The sequence below is a fragment of the Heterocephalus glaber genome, unplaced genomic scaffold (genome assembly GCF_053883595.1).
Source record: "Heterocephalus glaber isolate CG9 unplaced genomic scaffold, H.glaber_assembly_v1.0 deba00001462, whole genome shotgun sequence".
In the NCBI taxonomy this organism is placed as follows: domain Eukaryota; kingdom Metazoa; phylum Chordata; class Mammalia; order Rodentia; family Bathyergidae; genus Heterocephalus; species Heterocephalus glaber.
In genome coordinates this window covers 613684-624741 of record NW_028258309.1, presented here as the reverse complement: position 1 = coordinate 624741, position 11058 = coordinate 613684, and the positions used below count along the sequence as shown (strand labels likewise).

Here is an 11058-nt window from a genome sequence, read left to right as displayed (position 1 = left end):
ATACTTTCCTTCTCATGCATTTTTGTGAGTGTCAAGTAATGTTAATAGCAAATTATCAAAATATGGATTTGTTATATTAGTTAATCAATACTCAACCTAGGAGGGGTTTATTACCTAAAATTTGGAAATATCAGAACAGTTTTCGGGTAACTTTATATACATCTTAAAGCATTTTCCTAGTGCCAGATTAAGGACTTAAAATAGATTTCATTTGTTAAAATTACATTTTTCTTGGAACCTGTGCTTCACATGCGGTGTTGAAATGTGGGAGCCTCCCTCATCTCTTTTCACTGAGAGCAGCTCCTCTGTTTGAAGTCGTGGACCATAGGAGCATCACCTCAGATTTCATCCTCCTAGGCCTCTTCAACCACACTACAGCCCACCAGATTCTCTTTGGGGTAATTGTAGCAGTTATGGTCACCTCCCTCCTTGGCAATGGCCTCATGGTTCTCCCAATTCACCAGCTGCACACACCCATGTACTTCCTGCTGAGCCAGCTCTCCTTCATGGACATGATGCTGGTCTGCACCACTGTGCCCAAGATGGCAGCTGCCTACTTGACTGGAAACAAGTCCATCTTCCCAGTGGGCTGTGGACTGCAGATCTCCTTCTTCCAGTGGTGCACAGGGCTTCCTCTTAGGAGCCATTTCCTCTGACCGCTATGTGGCTGTGTGCCACCCACAGCAGTATGCCACCCTCATGAGCTGACCATTGTGTCTGAGAATGACTTTGGGTCCCAGCTTCTGGGGGCAGCTGATGGCCTCATGCAGGCTGCTGCTACCCTGAGCTTCCCCTTTCTTCAATAGATATGACAACGATCATTTCTTCTGTGAGGCCCCCATGCTGGTGTGCTTGGCCTGCAGTGACACCTCTGCCTTTGAGTATGCCATGTACATCTGCTGCATGCTGATGCTCCTCATCCCCTTGCCCCTCACCCTGATGTCCTACAGCTTCATCCTCGCTGCTGTCCTGCACATGCATTCCACAGAAGCCCATAAGAAGGCCTGTGCCAGCTGCTCCTCCCATTTGGCCATGGTGGGACTCTATTATGGTGCTGCCATTTTTATCTACATGAGACTCAAATCCTGCAAGTCAGCCAAACATGATAAGGTGGTGGCTGCATTCTACAAAATCTTCACCCGTATGCTGAACCCGGTGATCTACAGTCTGAGGAACAACAAGGTCAAGGGAGCCCTGAGGAAGTGTCAGAGCCACTGTGCTGCCTTAAGAAGTGACTGACAGTGTGTTTATTGTTAAAACATCAAACACTGCATAAAGCATGTGTTTGAGCTTTGTTTTCACAGAGAAAGCACTTAATTATATATACACACACACAAATACACACAGGTATATGTATATGTATATATCTGTTTTTTGATGTTTGCTTTGCAGTTTGGAGGAATTGGTTGGGTTGGATTTATTTACTATGGTTTCACTACCATGTCAACTTGTGGTATGGTAAAACTGTGCATCATAAATCTGATATAAATTTTTACATAACTCCCCATGATAGATTTCTGTTACAAATTAAGTAAATATTAGATGAATTTTGAGGATTAATTATTGTCACTTTATAAATGAAGGTATAATCTGCACACAGTTGAATGGCCATATGTGTTTTTCCTTCTACCAGTTTCAATGCACTTGGAACACACACACACACACACACACACACACACACACCCCACAGCATCAGAGACATAACTTCCACCTCCTCAGTGTGGTTTTCCAATCTTTTGCTAGTGAAACCCCACACCCAACACACAGCCACTGTCTGACTTCCATCCATGTTCTTCAGTTCGGCTCTTGTAAAATTTCATAGTAATGCAATCCAACAGTAGATCATTCTTGTATGTTGAGTTTTCTTCTGTAAATGTTATAAATTTACAATGTAGCCCGCATTTTCCCACCTGTCAGCAGTTTGCACTTTTTTGTTCCTTGCCATATTTCCTGTGTTAGTGTGCTGTATTATTGTTTGTGAGCACATAATTTTGCTGAAGGACATCTCTACTGCCTTTGGTTTGGAACTGTTATGACTAATGCTCCTACAAAACTCTCTAATGTGATATGTTTATTACTTTTGGTGCCTATATGATGAACTTTTTGCAAAACATTTTGCAAGTTTATCAAATTTTAGACTCTGGCCAGGAGTGAACACAAATTCCAGTTGTTCCAAATATTAGCAAACTCTTTGTTTAAGCCAATTTAAATGCATTTATAGTAACTTATGTTGCTTTCAATTTGAATTTTCTCTATGAGTAAATTATTAAAGACTTAAAAATTACCTTTTGAATATTTGTATGTATTTTTCTGTGAATTATTTTAATTTTTGAAAATGGAATCTATAGATGCTTCAAAAGCATATGCAACTATTGACTCAATAATAGAAAATATATGACTTTTAATAAGACTATTAACATTTTTCCTAATACAGGTATATTTTTGGTTACTTCTCATGATTATGTATGTCCTAACATATCTGTTGTAATTCACTGTGCTATCTTTAGTTATTTTAACTAACGTGATGATGTATGAAATGTCTCTCCCAACTTCTCCATTCAGCTCCAGACTATCAGTGGCTAAATCTTAGCTATGATTTATAAAACATAATGGTATTGCATTGGGAAATGATGCCCCTGAATATCTGAAAGCTTTTCATATAAGAGGTATTTTTGGCTGAAATATAAAATGATTTAAAAGAAGAAAAATAGGGGCTCATGTTCAGAGAATATTTCTTATCTTTTGTTCACAAGTAATTGAACAAGTATAATAATTTTTAAGCAATAAATAACACTATTAAAAGACTGTTGATTTTACAAAGGAAACAATGATGACTATATGTTCCTTTTATATCTTTCATAAATATGTATGTATTAACATTCTAAGGACAAAACAAATGAATTAAAAATATCGTATTTGGAGATGAATCATTTCATTCATTTACTTCAACTATATTTGAAGCTTCTCTGAGCCCTGTTTCCCAAGGTTTCCCTTTCTTCACAGCGTTTTGGGGGAACTGTTCCCATTCTCCTGTGATAGAAGAAGTAGAAGAGTCTGGAGGAGACACTGTAAGGAAGCACAGATAGGAGACAGCGCTGCAGTCCTCAGTTTCTTTGGAAATGCAGCTGAGTCTCACTACCCTGTGACTCTAGCCGGGCCTCATCTTGACTCTACCAAACTGTACATTCCTATGTGCAGGATATTGTAACATGAGGTGCCTGGTCCATGTCAGGGGGAGGTGGACAATGAATGGTTTCTAGGCATGCTTTTAATTCTTATGAAAATTGGTTACCACCCTGACCCAGTAGCTTTTGTAGCAATTTCTGGTTGGAATGGTGACAGTGTGCTGGAGCCAAGTGCTAATGTGTCTTGCTTCACAGGGTGGAACGTCGTTCATAAAGATGGCAATGCCAATGAAACCACACTGCTTGAAGCTTAGGGCTGCATCCTGCCACAGTTGTCCAACTGACAGGCCTCTGCGGTTCCCCTCCAGGAGGTCCACAACATGGATGGTATCCATACCATCCCTGTGGGCCGAGTGGATATTGGTGTTCTCAAACCCAGCATGGTGTCACCTCTGCTCCAGTCAGTGTCCCAGCTGTCATAAAGTCTGTTGAAATGCACCATGAAGCATTTGGTGAAGCTCTTCCTGGGGACAATGAGGATTCCAATGTCAAGAACGTGTCTGCCAAAGATGTTCATGGCAGCAACATTGCAGGTGACAGCAAAAATGACCCAGCCATGGAAGCAGCTGATTTCCCTGTTGGGGGATTTTACTGAGCCATCCAGGTCAGGTCGGTGCTGGCTGTGCCTGTGCTGGATTGCCACAGTTCATATTGCTTGTAAGTTTGCTGAGCTGAGAGAAAAGATTGACCACAAGTCTGGTAAGAAGATGGAAGAAGGGTTCAAATTCTTAAAATCTGCTGATGCTGCTGTCATTGACAGGGTTCCAGGACAGCCCATGAATGTCCAGAGCTTCTCTCCTCCTCTGGGTCATTTCACTCTTCACAATATGAGACAGAGAGTTGCTGTGGTGTCATCAAAGCAGTGGACAAGAAGGCTGGGGGAGCTGGCCAGGTCACCAGGTCTGCCTGGAGAGCTCAGAAGGCTAAAGGAATATTATCCCTGCCCTGCCACCCCAGGCTTCATCAGAGACTGAACAGTGGACAGAGCTGTGTCTCCAATTGGAAATTTAATTTTAATAGTGAAAGACTGGTTCATGATGACACTGCACCCTAAAACCTTCAGAAGGAAAGGAGAATGATTTGTGGTCCGTTTGGTTTTGTGTATGTGTGTGGGGGGGCAGTTTTAAGTTAATAGTTTTTAAAATCAACACTTTTTAACAGAAAAAACTTGACCAAAAATCTGTCACAGAATTTTGAGAACCATTAAAATAGTGTTTAATAAAAATAAAAGGAGGAGGAGGAGGACATGAGGCAGAAGTGTGCAGGGAAGTGGTTTTATTTTTTTATCTATGTCCCAGACAACAGATGCTTCTTCCTGATCTTACTCTCTCACCCAAGGCTGAGCCAGAGTCTGTCTCCTCCCCTGTGACACCCAGGCTCCTGTGTGGCCCAGGGCCTCAGGCAGAAGTGACTCCTTCTGGCCTCTTCTCAGGACACCCTGGTTCCCTCTGCTCCTGCTGCCCTAGGTAAAGGTGGAATTGCTGTTCCCAGAAGCCACAGCCCAGGGGATTTCAGCAGGTGGTGCCTCCTTCCTCCTTTCCCTGCTGCTCCCTAACCCTCAGACCCTGTCCCCAGCCTGGGTCTCAGCAGATGTCCCCTGAGGCTCCCCACTCCTGGGGACTCACAGGGCAGCAGCAGTGAAGGGGCTCAGGTGCAGGTGTCTGAAGGTATGGAGCCTGGTAGGACAATGTTGACACAGCCATAGTCCATCTTGTGTGGAGCTCGCTGGAGAGGTCACATTGGGTGGAGAGCCCAGGGCAGCTTTGTGGGGCTGGGTGCTGCTATTCTGGGAACCCTGGGTGCCAGGTCACAGCAGCAGGCACAGCAGAAAGTTCAAAGGAGCCCTGAGGGCCCCTCTTGCTGAAATCCTCCAGAAGGTATTTTCAGTCCACCCCCTAAGTTACACTTTGCATTACTCAGTTTTATTTGGTCCTAGCCTGAGTCTCCTTTCCCAGTCTTCCTCTACTCTTTCTTCCTCCTTCCTCTACCTTCTCTCCTCCCTGGTACACAAAGGCTTAATTCCATGTTCTGAGAATTCAGAGATATGAAGCCAAGCAGGGCAGCTGCAGAAAGACTAACAGCACCAGCAGGCTCTGTGGAGCTCTGTTCCACGGACTCACTGTATGCAGGTCTGGGCTCTCTCTGGAACACAGTGCTGCATTTGTCTCATCGGAGAGCAGCCCTCAGGCAGAGTCTGCTGTTGCCCTGGTCCAATGCAAGACTGTTTGTCATTGCTTAATAGAAATTCTTTTCAGGTATAATTTGTAATTGATCAGTATTTTGTGTACAGAGGAGACAGAGAATATGTTTTCTGTATATTATGCTGTATAAAAAGTGTTTATCTTTTATCAAAGAAGTAAGAAATAGATAATTTTTAAACATAAAATTTGAGGGTATAATTCACCAATTCCTAGGCTAGACACTGATCATATCGATTATACTATATATCATTTCAATTACTTAAAAATACTGACCTTATTCTACACATATTATGTCCATTCTGTGTACAATTTCTGCTTCTCTCATGCTTCTCTTCACTTCTCTGAAGTGTTGCTGAATGGATTACTAGTAAAAATAACTTTTTTTGTCATTTGCTGACTATCCCAATAAGTCTAATACTTGAAATTTTTATGACAGAACTTATAGTGATTATACCATATAATTCATTGATATTGAAGTTTTATTGAAAATTCAGAAACTAAATAGATTCTTATATAATATAAAATATTCAGGTAAATGTGCTATTCTCCAGTAGTCTCATATTCAACATTTTTGAAGCAAATCATTTACAAAAGTCAATTTTATGCTTTTTTATCTTTTGCTTGTCTTACAGTTAAAAGTGTTTATTTTACTATGATCATAGAAGAGCGAATAAATACTTTTAGTGTGCAGTTGAAATGATATTAGTGAACAAGGGTCCCTTACTAAAGGCATATTTTGTATGAGTTATTCTTAGGAGGAGATGCCTCTAGTATAATTGTGTAATTATGACTAAGTTAATAAATATGTAGAATGTTTTAAGCACTCACATAACTATCAAATGATTGACAGATTTGGGGTGTGTGCAGGCCGTGGTTAAGGGGTGCACTAGGAGGTGAGGGTGTGGCTGTGTCTACAGCTAGGGCTTGATTTGAAGTAGGGCTGATGGTTAATGCAGCATTTGCACCATCCTAGTTGGGACAGTTTGATTCCCTGAGTGGAACAGATACATTATGTCCTGTGTCATTTCATCCACAGGTATCAAACAGTGAGAAACAATGTGGCTGCCTGAACAAACCAGCGGGACTGATTGCTAAGTAATGAGAGAGCCTAAGTCAAAACCCCCCTCCCTCTTTCCTCCCTATGTCTCTCTCTGTCTCTATATATCTCTGTCTCTCTCTGTTTCTGTTTCTCCATCTCTGTCTCTCACACACACAAACACAAATACACACACAAACACAAATATTGAAAACCTCCCTCCCTCTTACCTCCCTGTCTCTGTCTCTCTGTGTCTGTCTCTGCCTCTCATACACATGCACTAATATTTAATCACATACAGTCATTTGAATGACATAGTACACACATAGACAAAATGATTGTGTTCCACTCAGTTTCATCATATTAAACTTTCTTAGTATGAAATGAACTACACTTGTCAATGTAATGTTGCTTTACAACATTGTAAGACCTTTCATAAAAATTTCAAGTATCGTACTTACTGCCTTGTGACCAACTGATTTGAAATATTTGGTGATGGAACTATCTTTCAGGTACATTGGAATGTAACACAAAAAACAGAGTTCAAACACTGAGTTGCCATGATAGTGAAGAATATAGTCATGGCTTTGTTTAAAGTAGTCTACATGGAATGCGATATAACAGATGTAATGATAGGTGTCTAGCCTAGGAATTGGTGTGCTATTGGTTCAAAATTTATGTTTGAAAATAGTACATTGTTGTTCTCTGATGTATAATTCTTACTCCACCATCAAAGGCTTGTTTCCCTAAAATAAAATGGCTATTTTAAGCTCAAATAAACAGTTTACATGGATAATAATGTACACTGGAATAGTTTTAGACTGAACCGAGTGTTTCTTCCAAATTCTGAAACTTTACTTAAATATAAAGACATGGAGAGACTCTTTGAATCTATAAGTACTTCTCAAAAATCATGCATTCAAAGGACTCTTTAAAAAGTTAAAGCAAAATTATGGGAAAGCAAGTTCTCTAATTAGCCTCAAATGACAAAATTGAAGAATACTTGAATTGCTGGTTTACCTGTGCCCATAAGAGTAAATGAATTGTTTCTATAATAAGAATTTAATGAAACTTACTATGGGTCAGAGATTGTGTAAAAATTGGTAATTCATTACTAAACAAACCACAATGACTGCAATAAAGTAAATAATTTATTGAAAAAGAAAAACCAGAGTGATAACAGTTCCAGTGAGCAAGGGAAAGTTAACAACTTTGAGTAAAATATGGTTGCATTAGAGTTGACAGTCATTTTCATTAATTTTGAAAATTCACATATGTTCACCAGGTTACATGAGGCACCATGCCCCTAACTCTCCATCTGTGTCTATGATCACACAGACCATAGCTGTGGGCCAGATGCGGTGCACTTGGAAGAGTCTGCACCACATTCAGGTGCTGCGCTTCAAACTCTGAAGCCCAGAGCAAACCATGGCTAACATGCAGGACAAGATAGGATTGAGCTTCACAGTGAAGAATCACATTTACACACCTGAAATACAAACTAACTATGAGGCATTTACGTATTTCAGTAATATAATCTGCACATAAATTTCACAAAAAGTGAAATTGAAATTTATTATAGTCAAATTTGTGAATCACTGCTAAAAATTGTCCAATAGTTTTTATTAATTTTCATAACAAGAGCAGATATGGAAAGACAGAACTCTAGATTACTATATTTTACATATAATCATTTATCTGTGAATATGTGCATGCATGTAAATTTATATATATGTATAAAGGCAGACATCATAGTAAAAAAGTAGGAGTAAACATTTAATACACCACTATATAGGTATTAGTAATATGAAAAATTAGGATTCTCCACAAAAATGATTAAGGCATTATAGTTCAATTTCTGTAAGATAGAAAAATATTTAAATATTTTCTTAAAGATGTATTATTGTTTTGATTAAATATACATGATTTCTTATATATAAACATGTTTAATGTATAAACGTGTTTAATCTATAAACATTTTATGACACTTTATCACTTATCATTTTCAATTTCTTAGAATTCCTACATGTCAGTTTCTAAAAGTTTAGATTTGAAAAATTTCGTTAGAAAATTAAACTCCTTCTCTGCAATATATATTTACTTTAAAATTTTTATTTTATAAATAAAATAAAACAAAACAAAACTTCATGGCAAAATAAGAAGATAACAATAGATAATACACTATGTATCATAATCTTCAAAGTAGTTCTTTAGAATATAAGACATAGACAAATAAGATTCTGTCTCACAAAAAATAATAGACAAAATAAAAATACTTTCTTTTTTTTCCTATTAACTTTATTGGTACATTTTAGGTATAAAATACAGTTACATTCATCACTGGGATCTTGTACCATTACATGAGTCTCTTGGTTCTTATTTTCTTTCCCCTTCCCTTGCCCTGCCTTCACCCCCTCCACCCTTCCCTATTTGCAAAGACCTTGTTTCCATTTTTTTCCTCTTCTTTTTTTTCCCTTTACCTTTTTTCCCTTCCCCTATCCCTCCCAATTCCCCTGCTCTTTTAGACCTTTTCTTCCTGTTACACAATATCAGTTATACATTTTTTAAATTACAACATTAAGATCTAGGAGATATTACCACAGATTTTACAGAATTTAAAAGGATATAGAAAGCATATTACAAAAATCTTTTTTCGAAATAAATTTGACAACTTCTAAGAAGTACCTTGGAAGACAAATTAATGAAACTAACTCTGGAGGAAATATAAAATTTGAATAGCACCTATTAAAGAAAGTATATTCCTAGCTTGAAAACCTACCTATATGACAACAGCAGGCTCATAAACATTTTAACTGATAAATTATATCAAACAATTAAAGCAGAAAAAAGAAGGAACACTTCTCCCCTCATTTTAGGGACTCAACATTATGCTAATCCTAAAACTGGATAAAGATAATAGAAGAAAAATGTATGAACATAGATAGAAATTTGTTTAACAAAACAAACTATTAGAAGTCAGATCTGGCAGGATGTAGAAAGTGGTTTTGCTATAGGGATGGCAGTGTTGGTTCAGCATTGGAAGATCCACCCCCAAAAGTCATCATTTTAACAGAGGAAAGGAAAAAGCCATATGATCCTGTCACTAGTTGGAGTAAAAGTATTGGACTAAATTCCATAGCTGTTCATGGCAAAAGCTATCAGGAGACTAGAAGTAGAACAAAACCTTCTCAACACATTAAAGACATGTACTCCATACTTCCAGTGAGAATGCCTTATATGAATGGAGAAGATACAATACTTTCTCCTTAAGGTGGGGAACAAGGGCAGATATGCTTACTCTTTTTCTTTCCATTAAACTTTGAAACCTAGTCCCCACCAAAATAATCTGGCAATAAAATGACACAACTAGGATAGGATTGGCATGGCAGAAGCAAGATCTTTATATGCAGATGAAATGATCATCTACAGAGAAAATATTAAGAAATCCCTAGGAGCCCCTAGAACTTGTACTTGAATTTAGCAGGATTAGAAAACACAAGGTATATATAAAAATTCAGGTCTGTTTATACTTGCTATAAAGGAGGAATTGGATATTGAAATTTAAAAGGTATGAAGGAGTACTAAGGACCTAGAAAAGTTAAAAGTAAAAACAAAAACAAAAACAAAAACAGTGTTGGAAGAAATTTAGTACCTAATTTTAAGACTTCTTCTAAAGCTACAGTAATCAAGGCAGTGTTGGTGTAAGGAAAGACATATAGATTATTTGAAAAAAACAGAGAATCTGGAAATAGAACCTTGCATATATGGTCCACTGAGTTTTGAAAGATTATTTAACATTAGCATTTTATAGAATATAAACTCAATTCAAGAGCTGAGGAAGAGATAGTGTTTTCAGCAAATGGCACTAGAATACCTGGTATCTGTATGTAAAAAATTAACCTCAACCCTTTTTTTCCATACATGAAAACAGCTTGAAGGGATCTATGAACCTAAATAAGAAAGCCTAAATGTATAAAACTTTAAGAAGAAATTATATATATTAATATTAATATTTATGAATTTAGGGTAAGCAAGAACTACCTAAGATACAAAAAACATGATGTATAAAAGAAAAAAATTGATAAATGAGATTCCATCAAAATTTAGAACTTTAAATGACATCATTAAAATGAAAAGTAGTCCTTAAACAGACCATATTTACAATGCATATAACCTATGACTAGAATATATAAAGAATTCGTAGAGCTCATTAATAGACAATCCAATTAAAATGTAGACATAAGAAGATGATAAATAGCCAGCATAGCACAAGGAATGGAGTGCAACTCTAGAATCAGAAAAATACTAATCAGTACAATAATAAGATTGAATTATACACTCATTAGGGAGATGAAGTTAAAAGTTTTCAAAGCCTTGTCATGACTTTTTCTTTTTGTTGGATTCTCCCCCTTTGTGTTTAATTTGTCATGCCCAATGGATTCATTCTGCGGGGTTCCCTGGGGTTGTGATCCTCATTGTCTTTTCCTAGGGCATTGTCTAAAATTTTTTGGAGTGCCGGTTTGGTTTTTTTTTTTTGTATTAAATTCTTTTATTGGTACATTGTAGGTATATAGCACAATTACATTTCTTATTGGGAATTGTACCTTTACATAATGCATCTTGGTTCTTCTCTTTT

General features: G+C 37.6%; 2 pseudogenes; both read left to right on the top strand.

Moving 5' to 3' along the window:
• Positions 1 to 224: 224 nt before the first annotated feature.
• Positions 225 to 1313, top strand: LOC147826701 (olfactory receptor 2T8-like; annotated as a pseudogene).
• Positions 1314 to 3262: 1949 nt separating this feature from the next.
• On the top strand, positions 3263 to 4239 carry LOC147826700 (elongation factor 1-alpha 1 pseudogene; annotated as a pseudogene).
• The last annotated feature ends 6819 nt before the right edge of the window (positions 4240 to 11058 follow it).